We start from the raw sequence: 16,479 nt of genomic DNA, 5'->3' as shown, positions 1-16,479 counted from the left end.
TCACCTCTGGCATTTCCCTCCCTGAATAACTCCTCATGGGTGAATGTAGATGCAAAATACTCATTTAGTTTGTTAGCCACCTGAGCAGGATCATCAATATCCAGTAGACCAATCTGATTCATCCCTTTCCTTCTAGAGTTTACATATGTAAAGAATCTTTGTTGTTTTTCTTTGCATCCTTTGCCAAGGATTTCTCATCTGCCTTTGCCTGCCTAATCTCCTTTGTGACTTGGTTACAGATCAGCTTATATCTATCATAAGCTTCCATGTCACCCATTAATTCATATGATTCCCATGCATTTTTCTTCTCTGCCATATTGTCTCATTAGTTCATCTGACATCCATTTAGGCCTAAACCTTGAACAATATTTCTTAGTTGGTATGTAAAGCCAAGTAGCTTCCAAGATTAATTCTTGGAATGCTTCCTATTTTGAATTTGCTGTTGGTAACATCATCAGCTGGTCCCACTGTATAGAATTTAAATACTGTCTCAGACCACCGTAGTCGCCTTTACAAAAGCAAAAACCCTTCTCTTTACCCCTCATGGTAGTTACCTCTTTGAGTAAATCCCACTTCAGCACACTGTGATCACAGCCACCTAGTGGTTCCTTTATCTGCAGATTCTTAATGCATGAGGAATCACTACTGATAATCAGATTAAGAGTATTACTCTAGTTGCCTCCTGAACATGCTGATGTAGAAAAGAATCATCCAATAAATCCACAAAAGCCTTGTTAGTGTGTGCGTGACCAACCCACAAATTCCAGTGAATATCTGGGAAATTAAGATCCCCCATTATAAGACTCTGATTTACTGGCCCACTCTATTTCCCTGTACAGTTTCTTATTATACTCATCAGAGTCATTAGGCCTATAACACACTCCTACTCTCAATTTTGATCTCCCAATGCTTATGTCACACCAAACTGACTCAACACTGCACTGTCCAGCGATGTCGACTGGCTTCACTTCCTTGGATTTTATGTGTTTCTTAAATAATAGCATAACCCCACCTCCCTTCCTGTACACATTGTACTCCCCAAATTCCAGTTCTGCATTCCTTATATCTGTGACATCACATCTCTGATATCCCAACAATATCTGCCTTTGATGTTTTGAGCAATACCTCAAATTCATCAAATTTATTTACCAAACTCCTAGCATTGGTGTACATGCAAGTATATATGCACCTGTTCCTATTCTTAGCTACTCTAACACAACCCATGTGTTTACTTGTACCCCAATGACTCCCAGCAGTCCTGAAATATATACCCTGCATCTTGTTTTCCAGGCTGCTGCTCATTCCAATAGAAGCAGTGCAAGAATCACTCACCTCTGCCAGTGGCTTCCATTAGTTCTTGTATCCCTCCCAAGCTAGCAGTTTTCTGACCCACCAAACACTGCCTCTATAGCATCAGCAAATATTCTTGCACCCTTTCTATTTAAGTGTATCCCATCCCTGTAGAAGCAGCTCACCTGTTAACAAGTACAGACCAGGCTGAAAAAAAATTCTACCCCTTGAGCCTTGCACAATCTTTCCAGGGCCGAATTGATCGGCAAGACTCTCATCATATACTCCCTCCTCCCATCGTGTCTGGGCAGAATTGCAGACACTTTCAATTTCAACCCTAATTCACGGCTTTTTTTTTCAACAGTGACCTGTACTTGTTAAGTAATTCCACCGGTCTCCTACTCTTAATATCATTAGTGCCAACGTGTACAACTATATCACCTTGTATGCCCTTAAAAGATGATATCCGCTCTACAACGTCATTTGCAGAATTGCAGACACTTTCAAATTCAACCCTCATTTATGGCTATCAAACAGCCTTAGTACATTTATTGGGAAAACAAGACAGATAATTGGCATGATTTAAGAGTGAAATGGAATAAAAGATTTCATCCCTACAAGAATATCACTGACAATATTGAGATAAAATTTAAACAGTCCAACCAAGGAGGCGCCTCCATAACCAGGTGGGAAGGAGCAGCAGTGCATAGCACACTTTTCTTGATTAGACCGGGGTTCGAGCCCGTCACCACCAAATACGGAGGATGCAGAAAGGTCAGGGAATGACCACCGCATATCCTGGAGCAATATGGCCTTAGTTGCTAATGCTCCTAAAAACCAAATAACATAACCAACCAAGGAAAATAAAAATCAATCATCCCAATTTGCATTCTTGTAATGCCAAACCACATGATGCTGATAATCACCATGGCATAAGAGACCATGATATCATATCATTGATGATGCACTTTGAAGGATTGCTAATGATAAGATCAAGAGTGTTAGGTGTATGGTTAGGATTGTCTAGTATGGCAGGTAAATGAAAAAGTTGAGTGAGATCATTAGTAATGGGAAAAGCATCAGTGTCACAACTAGTTGTCTGTGTAACTATAAAATCGAAGCTTAATGGAACTGTGAACATTAAAATCACTAAATAAAATTGCCTCACTATTACTTTCCGAGCCATAGTCATGCATGACTCGTTGGTGATAATGAAAAATAAATTGTGGTTCACTAGCACGGAGAATCAGGTGCAAAAATTTGCCACCCACTGCGTTCATCAATGAGAACAGGCACTGAAGTTGGCCGAAATGCCAACTCATGCTAAAGCTGATTGACATCAATATGAAATATCACTTTCACTAGCATCTTCACTCAAACATCGATCACACCCAATTCGATTATGAACACGAATCTGAATAATTGGTTTTTGAAGTTAAAGGGTAGCCAGGGTAGGCTTCGATGGAGAAGGAGCCACTGTAAACTTTGCCAATCACTGAAAAATCTTTAAATGACACATCTCCTGAAGCAGTTGGGTTTTTTTTTTTTTTTTTTACATTTTTTGGGTTTCTGTTGCGTTTTTTTTTTTTTTTTTTATGCAAATTTGCTGCTCAGTAAAATCACCTGTTCTAAAATGCCATGAAACAATTCACCTGTTCAATTTTTGATAATTCAGACTGACTGCAGTTAATCGGTCTCGGGCCAGGGTAGCATGGTTTTTCCTTCCAGGAACTCGGATTTTTTGACCAAATGCGTGTTCAGAAAATTGACCACAGAAAACACTCGATATACAGACCTTAGATATGCCGAAATATGATTTAAGTTGCACATACACCTAAAACCTGTACAACAGCAACATAGGGTTCCGTGGAACTCTATGTAAGTCGGAATTTACCTAAATGCTTATGCAACACTTGTAAATTTGATTGAAGCAAAAAAAAATATGTTCGACGAACGTTTAAATAGAATTATTTATTCAATTTTTTTTTATCTCATGTAGGAAAAATTACAAAAATTTCAAAAAGAGAGGAGAGGCATAACGCCAGCAAAATTTACATTTCGAGCATAGTTGCCACAATCAATGTCTCCAGCTGATAAGTACACCAGTGAGGAAGTTGAAGGCTGTGAAGATTTAAAAGGGTTTTTTCCAACACGCCGCAAAATTTCTCTGCAGCTGCAGAATCGGCACTGTCCACTTCACTACATACTTTAATGTTTTGGAAACCAGCACGATGCTTGAACTTATTAAAACCACCTGTTGCTTGCCACAAACGTGGCTTGGGGTTCGCCGTACTTATCCTTAATATCTTCATAAATACCTGTTGCTTTTGTTTGAATAACCGTTGGACTCAGAGGCACTCGCTTCTGAATCTGATTTTCCATCCATATTATTAATAGCTTTTCCATCTTCGATATAGCACCTGAACGCTGTTTTGTGATCACCGTTGATCTTAAATGCATTAGCATTAGCATTAGTAGAGGCATATGATGCAAGAAAGCAAGCTTATTCAGCATCAGCCAAAAAAAAAAAAAAAAAAACAACCACTACTCCCATTTCACCCCTCAATTCGTTCGAAATACCTGTCCAGCTGAGCCTTAAATTTGTTTAGGCTATCAACTTCAACAACAAGCGATGGAAGTCTATTCCACAAACCAACTGCCCGCTGGCTAAAGGCGAATTTCCGCACATCTATCCGACATCCGTCCTTCCTCAATTTGAATTTATGCCCTCTCAGGTGATTATTCTGAGCAAGAGGAAGAATTCCATCGGCATTGAGCATGCTCAAGCCATTCAAAGCCTTGTACACCTCTATCAGATCACCTCGGCAATGCCTAGTCTCCAGGCTCTGTAATTTGCAAAACTTAAGCCTTTCTTCGTAAGAGCAACCCTTTGTTCCATTCACTAATCTTGTTGCCCTTCTCTGTACTCGTTCCAGCAGCTCTACATCCTTCTTGAAATGAGGCCTCCAGACCTGTATACAGTACTCAAGGTGTGGCCTGACCAATGCCTTATACAAGGGAATAATCACATCCCTGTCCCTGCTAGAAAAATTCCTGTATATCATTGACAAGACACCATGAGCTACTCTTGCAGCTCGTCTGCACTGCTCAGAGAACTTCATATCTGCCTGCACAATTACCCCCAGGTCCTTTTCATTCTCTACCACTGTCAGCGTAGTACCACAGAGTTGATACGTTGATCTGGGGTTACTGTTTCCCATATGTAGTACTTTACATTTGTCAATGTTAAACTTCATTTGCCACCTCTCAGCCCATCTGCTCAACCTTTCCAGATCCTGTTGCAGCAGCATAGTATCAGTAGTGTCCTTAACAACCCTGCCAACCTTTGTATCGTCTGCAAACTTGGACATTAAGCCTGATACACCATCATCAATATCATTTATAAATACAGAAAACAACAATGGACCCAACACTGAACCCTGAGGAACTCCACTAATAACATTAGTCCACGTTGAGCAGTGTCCATTGATTACCACTCTCTGTCTTCTGCCACTCAACCATCCCTTTATCCATAGCAGCAATTTGCCTCGAATGCCACACTTCTCCAATTTGTGCAGCAGTCTTCCATGCGCAACAGTATCAAAAGCCTTTCTAAGATCCAAATATATAATATCAAAGTTATTCCCTGCATCCAGTTCTTTTGTGACTACATCATAGTATCCAATCAAATTGGTCAGACAAGACCTGCCCTTAACAAACCCATGCTGTGTCTGAGCTATAACTGAATTCTTGTCCAGATGATCCTGCAGTGCTTCTTTAACCAGTGCCTCCATTAATTTTCCTGGAACCGAAGTTAAACTATCAGGTCTATAATTACTTGTGTCAGCCTTTGATCCTCCTTTGTGAATTGGGGTTACATTTGCACATCTCCAGTCCATGGGTACCTCCCCTGAGTCCAAAGAAGCTCTCATAATTATGGCTAGGGGTTTGCTTACTTCCTTTGCTGCCTCCTTTAATATAACTGGATAGATCCCATCCATCCCGGGTGCCTTTTTTATGTTTATCCTCAACAATTTCTCCTCCACTTTCCTCTCAGTTATTAGAAAATCATCTAGCTCACTGCCAATGTTTACTTCACCTACGACATTCCCCTTCCTGAATAACTCCTCATGTGTGAATGTAGATGCAAAATACTCGTTTAGATTGTTAGCCACCTGAGCTGGATCCTCAACTGTTGAACCATCAACATCCAGTGGACCAATCTGATTCATCCCTTTCCTTCTTGAGTTTAAATAGGTAAAGAACTCTTTTCTGTTTTTCTTTGCATCCTTTGCCAAGGATTTCTCATAATCTGCCTTTGCCTGCCTAATCTCCTTTGTGACTTGGTTACAGACCAACTTATATCTATCATAGGCTTCCACGTCACCCATTAATTTGTATGTATCCCATGCATTTTTCTTCTCTGCCATATGTCTCATTAGTTCATCTGACAACCATTTAGGCCTGAACCTTGAACAATATTTCTTGGTTGGTATGTAAAGCCTGGTAGCTTCCAAGATTAGTTCCTTGAATGCTTCCCATTTTGAATTTGCTGTTGGTAACATCATCAGTTGGTCCCACTGTATAGAATTTAAATACTGTCTCAGACCAGCATAGTCGCCTTTACGAAAGCAAAAACCCTTCCCTTTACCTCTGATGGTAGTTACCTCCTTGAGTAAATCCCACTTCAGCACACTGTGATCACTGCCACCCAGTGGTTCATTTATCTGCAGATTCCTAATGCAGAAGAATCACTACTGATAATCAGATCAAGAGTATTACTCCCTCTAGTTGCCTCCCTTTGATCCTGCCTTTGATGTGTTGATCCTTTAACATGTTCTTTTTTATACGCACTGAACCTTAAAATAGTATTCACTGTTGAAGCAGCTAGACCTAATTCCGTGCAATAGATGCCAAACTGTGTTCTGTTCGTACGTCTTAATTAATCATCATCAATTCTATTTATGTTTTTTTTTTTTATATGATTGAAGATTTCAGTGAAGGGGAACTCATTTCATCATAATACCGTAACGTAAAAACCCACAGAATTCAAGTTATCAGTATTATTGCAAATGCAATAAGATCAAGTTTACTACCCGTTTAATGCGCTAACAGAAAAGCCCAATAAACCGGAAAGTGGAAATTGTTTTTATTATTTTATGGTAGTGACCTCCAGAAATGTGTTTTAGAAAAATAACACAAAGGCGTTCAAAATGACCTTTTAAAGAGATAAACAGCTTAGTTATACAGCGAAAATTTCGACTTCCGAGGTCTTGGAAAGAATTACCAAAAAAACAAAACAACGTGTTATTGGGTTCACATTACGATATTTTCACAGTATTCCTACGGGATGCAAGATACGTTTCCACGATTTTTTTAAGTTTGCACCAGCCGGCAAAAACTTAAAGTCGAATTTCTGTAAGTCGAGTATTACGTAAGCATGGCAGTGGCTATACTTAAGTTCTAGTAAGTAGTCTTAACTCTCCATGCGACAAGGTTGAGGTGGAAAACAGAACGGACATAGATATAGTAAATTATTCCTTTTCCATCGTATTCGTTCACCTCATCAAGAAATGTTCCAAGCTTGTCTCTTGTGAAGAGTGCAAAGTTTTTTTTATTTTTATTGAAGGAAAGACTTGAAAGGTTAAGTAAATCTTCTCTAGAGACAGACCTTCATGACTGTAGTGGCTAATTAATTCTTGAAAGTAATTAGAATTAGAAAGTCGCTGTAATTCCTTTCTATAATATTCATTATTTTAATTTCACTGATTCTGATTTATTTTTCAAGTTAGCCTGCTTGTTGCAGTAAATTTTTGTTTTATCTATTTTTAGCAAACAGTTCTCGCTTTGTGTCCATTGCATCATCCTCGTGTATCTCTGTTATTGGTTCCTCTTACTGCTTTTTCATTGGTGTTCATATTAGCTGCATATCCATGCACTTTGGTAAGTTTCTAGATCTCTCAATCCTGTATCAACTACTGCAGAAGAGCAAGATTTTGAGAGGAGTGTTATTGGCCTGATCTGTACCTCGTTTGATTTTCTACAGTAAATGGGTAGGGATCAATAAGGACACTAGTAACAGTACGCTGCTGCAACGGGATTTAGAAAAGTTGAGAGGTGGCAAATAAAGTTTAACATTGACAAATGTAAAGTACTACATATGGGAAGCAGTAACCCCAGAGTAACGTATCAACTCTGTGGTACTACACTGACAGTGGTAGAGAACGAAATGGACCTGGGGGTAATTGTGCGGGCAGATATGAAGTTTTCTGAGCAGTGCAGACGGTCTGCAAGAGTGACTCATGGTGTCTTGTCAATGATATACAGAAATGTTTCTAGCAGGGATAAGGAGATGATTATCCCCTTGTATAAGGCAATGGCCAGGTCACACCTTGAGTACTGTATACAGGTCTGGAGGCCTTATTTTAAGAAGAATGTAGAGCTGTTGGAACGAGTACAGAGAATGGCAACAACACTAGTGAATGAAACAATGGGTTGCTCTTACGAAGAAAGGCTTAAATTTTGCGAATTACAGTGTCTGGAGACTAGGCACCTGCGAGGTGATCTGATTGAGATGTATAAAGCCTTGAATGGTTTGAGCATGCTCAATGCTGATGGGATTCTTCCTCTTGCTCAGAATAATCACCTGAGAGGGCATAAATTCAAATTGAGGAAAGACAGATGTGCGGAAATTTGCCTTTAGCCAGCGGGTAGTTGGTTGGTGGAACAGACTTCCATCCTTTGTTGTGGAAGTTGATAGCCTAAATAAATTTAAGGCTGAGCTGGACAGGCATTTGGAACGAACAGGTATTCGGAGGGGTAAAATGGGAGCGGTTTTTTTTTTTTTTTTTTTGGCTGATGCTGCATAAGCTTGCTTTCTTGCATCGTATGCCTGTACTAATGCTAAATGCTAATATTACTCTCACAGAGATTTAATTATTTGATGGAATTGAACCACAGTCTAAGCAATAACTATCGTCTTTTTCTCGGAAGTCAGATTGCTTTACCATAGAGACATACTGTGGAAGTTGGGAAAACTGACTGTTGATACCTTAAGTACATACACTGGTGTTCAAAGAAAGGGCATCATCCCTTAAAATTGTAATTGTCCGAATAACGTAAATATATGCCAATATTTCTTACAGATTGCATCAGATAAGATTGACATGCGTATGGTGATGACGTAATATTGCATCAGCTGTTACTTTCAGCAGCTATATAAGCACGCTCTGCAAGAGTTGTAGTCATTCCTTGCTTGTGTCACGATGGCGAGTTACCTGCAGTTGACCCCACCAAGAAAGAGTGCTATTGTTGCTTTACGTGAGGAAGGATGTTCTTCCCGTCATATTGCTTTTAGAGTATCTTGTAATAAGTCGACAGTGAGTAGATTTCTTTCCAAACTCAAGAATACTGATTCTGCTGATAGGAAAAAAAAGGAACCGGAAGCAAACGAGTCTCTATGCCAAAACAGAACCGCGTTTTGAAGCGCTTCTGCCTTAAAACCGTAATCGGGCAATTTTAGCTCAGACGAAGCTTCTTCGTCTGAGCTAAAAATGCCCGACGTTTGCTAATTTTAGTTGATTTAGTGAATGGTTTATGAATATGTATGGTTTTGGCTCTATGACATGGAACAGAGTTGTCCTGAAAAATGCAACTGGCAACATTCTCATAATGATCACTAATTGTGGGGAATAATTTTTTCTCAAAATGTCCTTGTATAGCTCAGCATTCACTAAATCTTTTTGCAAATTCTAGACGGCTAACTCCTCTAAGTGAATACAACCTCATATCATTTGATATGCATAATGTTTCACTTTTGGGACTATACCGTCAGGATGATATTCTTCTCCTCTTCTTCCTCTAACAGTTTTTTGGCCGTCTCAACCATGCAAGTTGAATTTTGATTAATCGGAGAAAATAACACATTTTCATTGATCCTCAAGCCAACTAGCGTGCTCTTTTGCTTACTTTAGACTAGGCTTTCATTTTTACAACCAAAGTGGCCTTTTTTTGGGGGGCAATGTAATATTAATCCCAATGAGAAAAGGCGTATACTTCAGTAGCAGTACTTGTCTTTACTCCGGTATCCTCCTCCCATGTTATTTTGAGATCGGTCGACGAGGATCTTCTGTTGCGGACACACAGACGGACCAGAAATCTTTCCTGTGCTGAAAAAGATATTCGTTGACGTCCACTTCCTTTCTTTTTGTTTAGACTTCTAGTTTCTCATAATTTTCATAATAAACTCGCCATTTTTAACTGATTACCGTGAATCCTTTTAGCTACTTCCCGCTTAGAATGTCCATCTGCATTCACGCAACAGTAACAGTTAACCTTCATGGTGTTAATTGTTAAAACTTAGTCACTGCAATAGCACAGAACATTGGACTCGTGGCATATGCACTCTATTTATAATGCCGATAGGGTGATGCAATCGTGTATGGCATGTGACATCATCTAAGAGAGCTTTCTAGAGGTGGATGATGAATAAGTTAAGGCTATTACAATATATATATATTGCCAAATTTCAAAGAAATTCAGTGAATTTTGCAAGTGACTAAATTTTTTTGAGTATCACTGTGGCTTGAGACATTATGGGAAGATTACTAGCAGGATTCAGTTTTCAACAATGCTATCAGCAGCATTTGGCTTGGCTTGACTTTGTTATATAATAAGCGGATTGATCGATATTAGGCCTAATAGTCAGAAACGTTTGACCATTTTTCAATAAGTCAAAAGTTCAGAAGACTTTCCGGTTGATAATGTGGTTTATAAAGATGGCAGAAAGATTAAAATTACAACTTTTTATCGTTTTTACTAGACACTAAGAATTCTTCAACCTTTTGTTACAACTATGTTTTAGTAATTTAAAAAAAAAAACAACTTGCATTCTCTTCTACATTGGGGCTCAATGCTTTTCATCCGGTTCACCCTTCCCGTCCTCTTTCTGAAAGCTTCAGTGCCCTGCAAAGCATGTTTGCAACATGATAGTTAACAAGTTTGAAATGATTAGGTCCACGGTTGCCAAAATGAATGCTAATATCAGTAAAAAGAATGGAAAAACTTTTTTCGCATATTTACACAGGCTCTTGGAAAATCTCTCTCTCTCTCAACAACTTTAATTAGAAGAACCGTCCACGTACAAGATTGTTTGAAACATGTTAAGCTGTTTCCATACAAAAGTTGAGTTAAGCAATCTCTTTCAGCGGTGATAAAAGCGAATGAGTGAATTTGTGCCTTTTTTTGCAGAAATATCCTGATTCTCTAATAAGCATGTACACTCATTGGCCAGAAAACACGAACCTTTAGTCAGTATCGAATCGGGCTGCCTTTGTTTCGATTAACAGCATGTGTGCGGCGCGGCATGGATTGTATAAGCTTTTAGTGCGTTTTGGTCTAATTGTAATCATTCTTCAGCAAAATATCACGTACTGCGAAAATGTTTAAGGAACAGGAGTTCGTTGTCGACTAGCTCTCTCCAGCATATCCTACACATTCCCAATAGAATTGAGATTTGGTGAATGTGGGGACTAGAGAAGATGGTGGAAATCCGTGTCATGTTCTCCGAACCATTCTAGCACGATGCGCTGCTGCATTGCCATCCCTAAAGTGGCAATCACCTTCGGGATAAAAGTGTAACATGGTAGGGTGCATTAGATCTGTAGCAAAATCAGGTACCCCTTGGATGATATTTCTACATTCCATCAGTATCAACGGAACCAGTCCATGCCAACAAAACATTCCTCATACCATGATATCACCTGTAGAGGTTTGAGTTGCTTTTACAAGGCAAGCAGGGTCAATTGCTTGTGAAATTCTCGCCACGCTCTCTGCCTACCATAAGTTAAAAAGAAAGTGTATTGTGATTCGGCTACCGACATGACATCTTCCATTTTTCCACTTTTCAATAACCATGTTCTCGGTTCATGGGCCTTTTTCACAACATGGTTTAATTAATCGGCCTCCGGCGATAGTAGCATGGTTTTCACTTCCGGAAACTCGGTTTTACCTTCGACCTCAGAACATATGCAAACGACAGACAATATTCACTAAGCAATATGGCCTTAGTTGCTGATGCTCCTAAAATCCCTACAACAGCAACGAAGTTCTCGGCACCACTGCAAGCAGATTTTTGTTTTTCTCTGAAAAACAGTGGCTTCTGAATAGGCAAGCGCCTGCCAATACACAATGTTTTCTATTCCCTGCACATGGTACAGTTGATATAGGGCAGTTCTGGACTTTGTTGAAGTCAGATGTTGTTTGCCGTATATACACCGGATTTCCTAATTTTTCTCTGTAGTCTTCTGTAAAGCACAAAGACTTCCCTCTTGGAGTATTGTTTTTCTGCCATTTATCCGAAAGAATCGCTTGCTTTCCGCTCATTAAAAACTTTGAGATGGATGCTTTTAAGAAACCAGTTATGTCCGTCGTTTCTTGAATCTTGTCTCCTACTAAACGTGGACCCACGATAAGACCTTTTTGAAAGTCTGACAGATCACGTGTTTTCTCCGTTCTGGCTTCAGATTACTGCAGTTGAACAGCCTGTGCAGCCTTTTTACACAACAAGACAACACGCGATCGCCCCATGTCACATTTTTCTTTACGTCTGTTTGCATTTCTTCTGTCTGTGACCATCTTAACACAAAAGTTCATATTATTTTGGCCAATGTATGTAGCTTAGGGGCAGGGCCCTTGCACGGCCCGGATGCAAAGGAGCTAAGGGGCCTCGTTCATTTATGTTGAGACATTGAAGGCTCCCCAATTGGAGCCACCCTAGACCGGGGACCCTTGGTACAGCGCATCCAATGCACTTCCCCATTTGCACGGCCCTGTTTGCTGGTAAAGCCCCTTTTCATCACCGGATGAGTTAACAACAAGAAGATGCGTATATGGGCACAGAAAGTCACCAGTTTTTTCCTACAATAAGAAAATCTTGGTTGTACACCCAGAAATTCGCAACGTAGCACGTTGTTTTGTTTATCTGCATCACTGGACCATTTTTTTTTTTTTTTCTCTCAGTGAGATGTTGACTAAAAATTATCGCTTATAATAATTTTTTTTATACTTTTATTTGTTTAAAAGGGGTTATGTTTTTAAGGGTTATGCTTATCTCTAAAATCTATTTTAGCTGTGAAAAGTAACTACTGAAAGTGTTTTTTTAGTCTTTTGGTACAGCCAAATGCTGGCTGGCATGATGAACATACAAAAAGAAAAATTACGATATTTATAAATTGATAAGAAAGTACTGTAATTATAACAAATAACACAAAAGATTACAGATTGGTGTTTTGAATTGAACAAGTGAGCCCACGAGGGTAACACACTAATTATAATTACTAGCCTCCCATGCCGGCTGGAAAAGGTCTGAGTTCGAACCTCGTCAACGATGTAAGATATTTTTATGGGTATTTTTCACAACGTGGCTTTGATAGTTGGTCTCAGGAAAGGGCTGCATGATTTTAAACCTGAAACTCGAGTTTTTTTTCCCCGTAAACAGCAAGCCAACCGAAGAATATATGCCGCACTTACAGGTAATATATTGCCGCCTCATGGCCTTAGTTGTTTTGTTTTGGCGCTTACACACACCTAACTGCTAGATCAACCTAACGTTTCATCTGCTCATGGGGTATTATTGTTAATGATATATAGGAATTTTGGTAGTAGGGAAAAGGAGGTGATTATCCCTTTTTATAAGGCAATTGTCAGGCCACGCTTTGAGTATTGCGTACTAGAGGCCTCGTTTTAGGATGGATGTACAGTTGCTTGAGCGTGTACTGAGAAGAGCAACAAGATTGGTGAGGGGAACGAAGGGGTCCTCTTACCAAGAAAGGCTTAAGTTCTGCAAATTGCAGCGTCTGGAGACTAGATACCTGCGAGGTGATCTGATTGCGATGTATAAGGCCTTGAATCAGTTGAGCACGCTGAATTCTGATGGGATTCTTCCGCTTGCTCAGATTACGAACCTGAGGGGGCATAAATTCAAATTTGATGAAAGACAGTTGTAGAACAGATAGATGTGCGGAGAGTTGTTTTTAGCCAGCGGGTGGTTAATTGCTAGAACAAACTTCCATCTGTCGTTGTGGAAGTTAATAGCTTAAATAAATTGAAGGAGGAACTGGACAAAGTTTTAGAGGGAATGGATGTGTGAATTTTTTTTTTTTTTTTTTGGCTGATGCTACAAAAGCTCATACGCTTGCTTTCTTGGCGCCATTACTATTACTATCTCCGCCTTGATACTGCACTAGTTTCTAATGTAGATGGCGTTGGTAAAGTTCTAAATTTGTTAATGCTTTTGCTAGATATTAATTGACTGGTAGTAAAATCCTATTTGCTATGAAAAGAAGTGGGGAAGAGGGTTTTATAGACTTCACATAATCGCGTTTCTTAATTTAGAAATAGCACCACAATAGTCCAAAAAGCATTGTGTTTCATGAACGTTTACCAGAGAGAGAGAGCGTTCCACAATTAGATTTTGGTCCCAAGTTCGACTACCACAGCCAAATTATTAATCGGAACATTGCTGATGCTATGTAAGTGCATATAAATTTATTATTATTATTATTTATTTTCAGCGTATCTTTTTATGACAATATTTAGCGTAATCATATACAATATATATATAAATTTAAATATTGCAAACAATCTCAAAATAACCCATGAATTAGCTGTGTCACAATGGTAAGACTCAAATTATAAAATAAAATTAATAAGCAGTTATTATTCATCATGTATTTTATAAATAATAGTTTAGGAAATGCGTCATATAAAAGCAGGAAACATTACATTACATAATATTGATTTATCATCTGCCGATTTACGTTTCACATTTAATATATTATATTTTCTATGAAATTAGATTTTCTATTATGTATTGTGGCAATAAAGATCGAACCTTTGCTAATAGTGATCATACTTTTGATTAATTAAAAACTATGGCTTAATTTTGATAACAGTTTAATTACTTTGATCAAAGTTATAAGCTATTTTTTTTTATAGAAATGCCTGCGACTTTTTTCCCCTTTTGATATGCATTTAGCGTTAGGCCTTCCCCCCCATCTCCCTCAGGTATCCCTGTTATTCGAACACACATCATCATACAAACTTTTAAAGCAAGGTTTTCTTTTTTATGTGCTTACTATTATGCGAAAATAGCGCGCGCCAAGCACTCCTGTAGGTATTTGGCTACATTTCGGATGTTCGATTATCAAATAAAGTAGCGCAGTTAAAAGCTCCTCTAAATGTTTACCAAAATTTAACAATGGTTATCAAAACTTTAACCTTTGATCACGTGATGGGTAGGCGTGAAGCCGGATTTGTATAGCAGTTCTTTTTAAGGGATGTGTGGGTAAATGAGGGGAAATGGGTTAGCGGTTAAATTTACAACATGGTACCTCCCATGGATCTGTGCGACAAGCAATAATAGACAAGTCTAGGCATGCTATTTACTGGTGGTTTGCGTTAGAGTATACGGAAACACTGGGTACTATATTCTAAATACCCCGGGGGCTCACATCTGGTGAGTATGGGCTTGGCAAACCTAGGGTCCTGAGCTGGATATCATCATTCTTCTCTTTCTTGGTGATGCCTTTCTACTTCTCTCTCTCTCTCTCTCTCTCTCTCTCTCTCTCTCTCTCTCTCTCACACACACACACACAGGGGGTAACTCGGGAATTTTTTTTTTTTTTTTGGCTGGTGCAGCATAAGCCTCAGGCTTCCTTGTACCATATGGCTAATAATAATAATAATAATAATAATAATAATAATAAAATTCTTAACATGCGCAAGAATGTCTGACATAATACATTTAAATAATATTTATTATTTTTATTACTATTAGCCATATGGTGCAAGGAAACCTGAGGCTTTTGCTGCACCAGCAAAAAAAAAAAAAAAAAAAAAAATTCTGAATTAGCCTTAGACAGAGAGAGAGAGAGAGAGAGAGAAAAGTAGAAGGGAATCACCAAGAAAGAAAAGAACGATGATATCCAGCAATTCAGGACCCTGGGTGTGCCAAGCCCGTACTCGCCAGATGTGAGCCCCTGGGGATTTATAGGGGGGGGAGTGGGGATAATTTCCAATTCAGCTATGTCGGTAATCCATCAAATTAAAATGGTTATTTATTTCATTCCAATTAAAGATGTTACTAATTGTGGTTAATATTAATGCTGTTAATACTGCTATAATTAGTTTAGACTAATTATTTTTAAGTAGTCATGACATTTAATTAGTGCCTGCTTTTATTTTCAGATTGTATAACTTTATGATTTACATTACCTTGAAAACCGGGTCAATCATATTTCACGCCTGTTGCATACTAAATGCCCCTTGTCTATAATAAAAACAAACAGCTTTACAATTTACAAATAATAATATCGAAAAAATATTATTCGCAAACTGCATGCGACTTGATACAAATATATATTCTAAGTATTACTGCATTAAAAAACCGCTATGAACAGAGAGCATGCGTATTACATTGACTTTTGATGGCCGCATTAGTTCATATCCTTGCATTGGCGGCGCTGGGAGTAATTCAGTTATGAATTTGACACTTAAAAAGTTACAAATTACAGTATTATATTTTAGTAACTTATAACTTAACTTTGTTTTATTTAAAAAAATAATTTTTATAACTTCCAATAAAACTAAATTTATACGAAAACTGATTTAAAAGGTCATTATTAAAAAATTAGTTGGTATCATAGTTGATTTTTTTTTTCTCCATGTAGCTCTTCCCTCAAGTTCCTTGGATGACATAAGATTTAAAAAATATATAATAATCATAATAGTTATTTTTGTATAGATTAAAAGAATTTTTTTAAAGCAATTAAAAACGAATAATCAGCGTCGTTTTTATTTATACTTCATTATAAACATTACTACAAAATTATCAGCCCATTTTATTTATCTAAAATATTGTTTTAACTGCTGCTATTCGCCTAGGCGTCGACTTCACTAGGTGGCCGAAGACGTTCGTAGGGAACTGTAGCCATTCCTCAATAGCTTTTGTGTGGTTAAACATCACACCATCACCACGAACAACAATCCAGTGTCCAACCAGCGTGTTGTTGACACCGCAGCATTCGCCATCTACGATAAAACCACAGGGGCTTACATTTGGTGAGTATGGGCTTGGCACACTCAGGGTCCTGAGCTAGATATCATCATTCTTCTCTTTCTTGGTGATTC

The sequence above is a fragment of the Mastigoproctus giganteus genome, chromosome 3, assembly GCF_048544385.1.
Source record: "Mastigoproctus giganteus isolate SK-2022 chromosome 3, ASM4854438v1, whole genome shotgun sequence".
Lineage (NCBI taxonomy): Eukaryota > Metazoa > Arthropoda > Arachnida > Uropygi > Thelyphonidae > Mastigoproctus > Mastigoproctus giganteus.
This window is presented reverse-complemented; position numbering follows the sequence as displayed.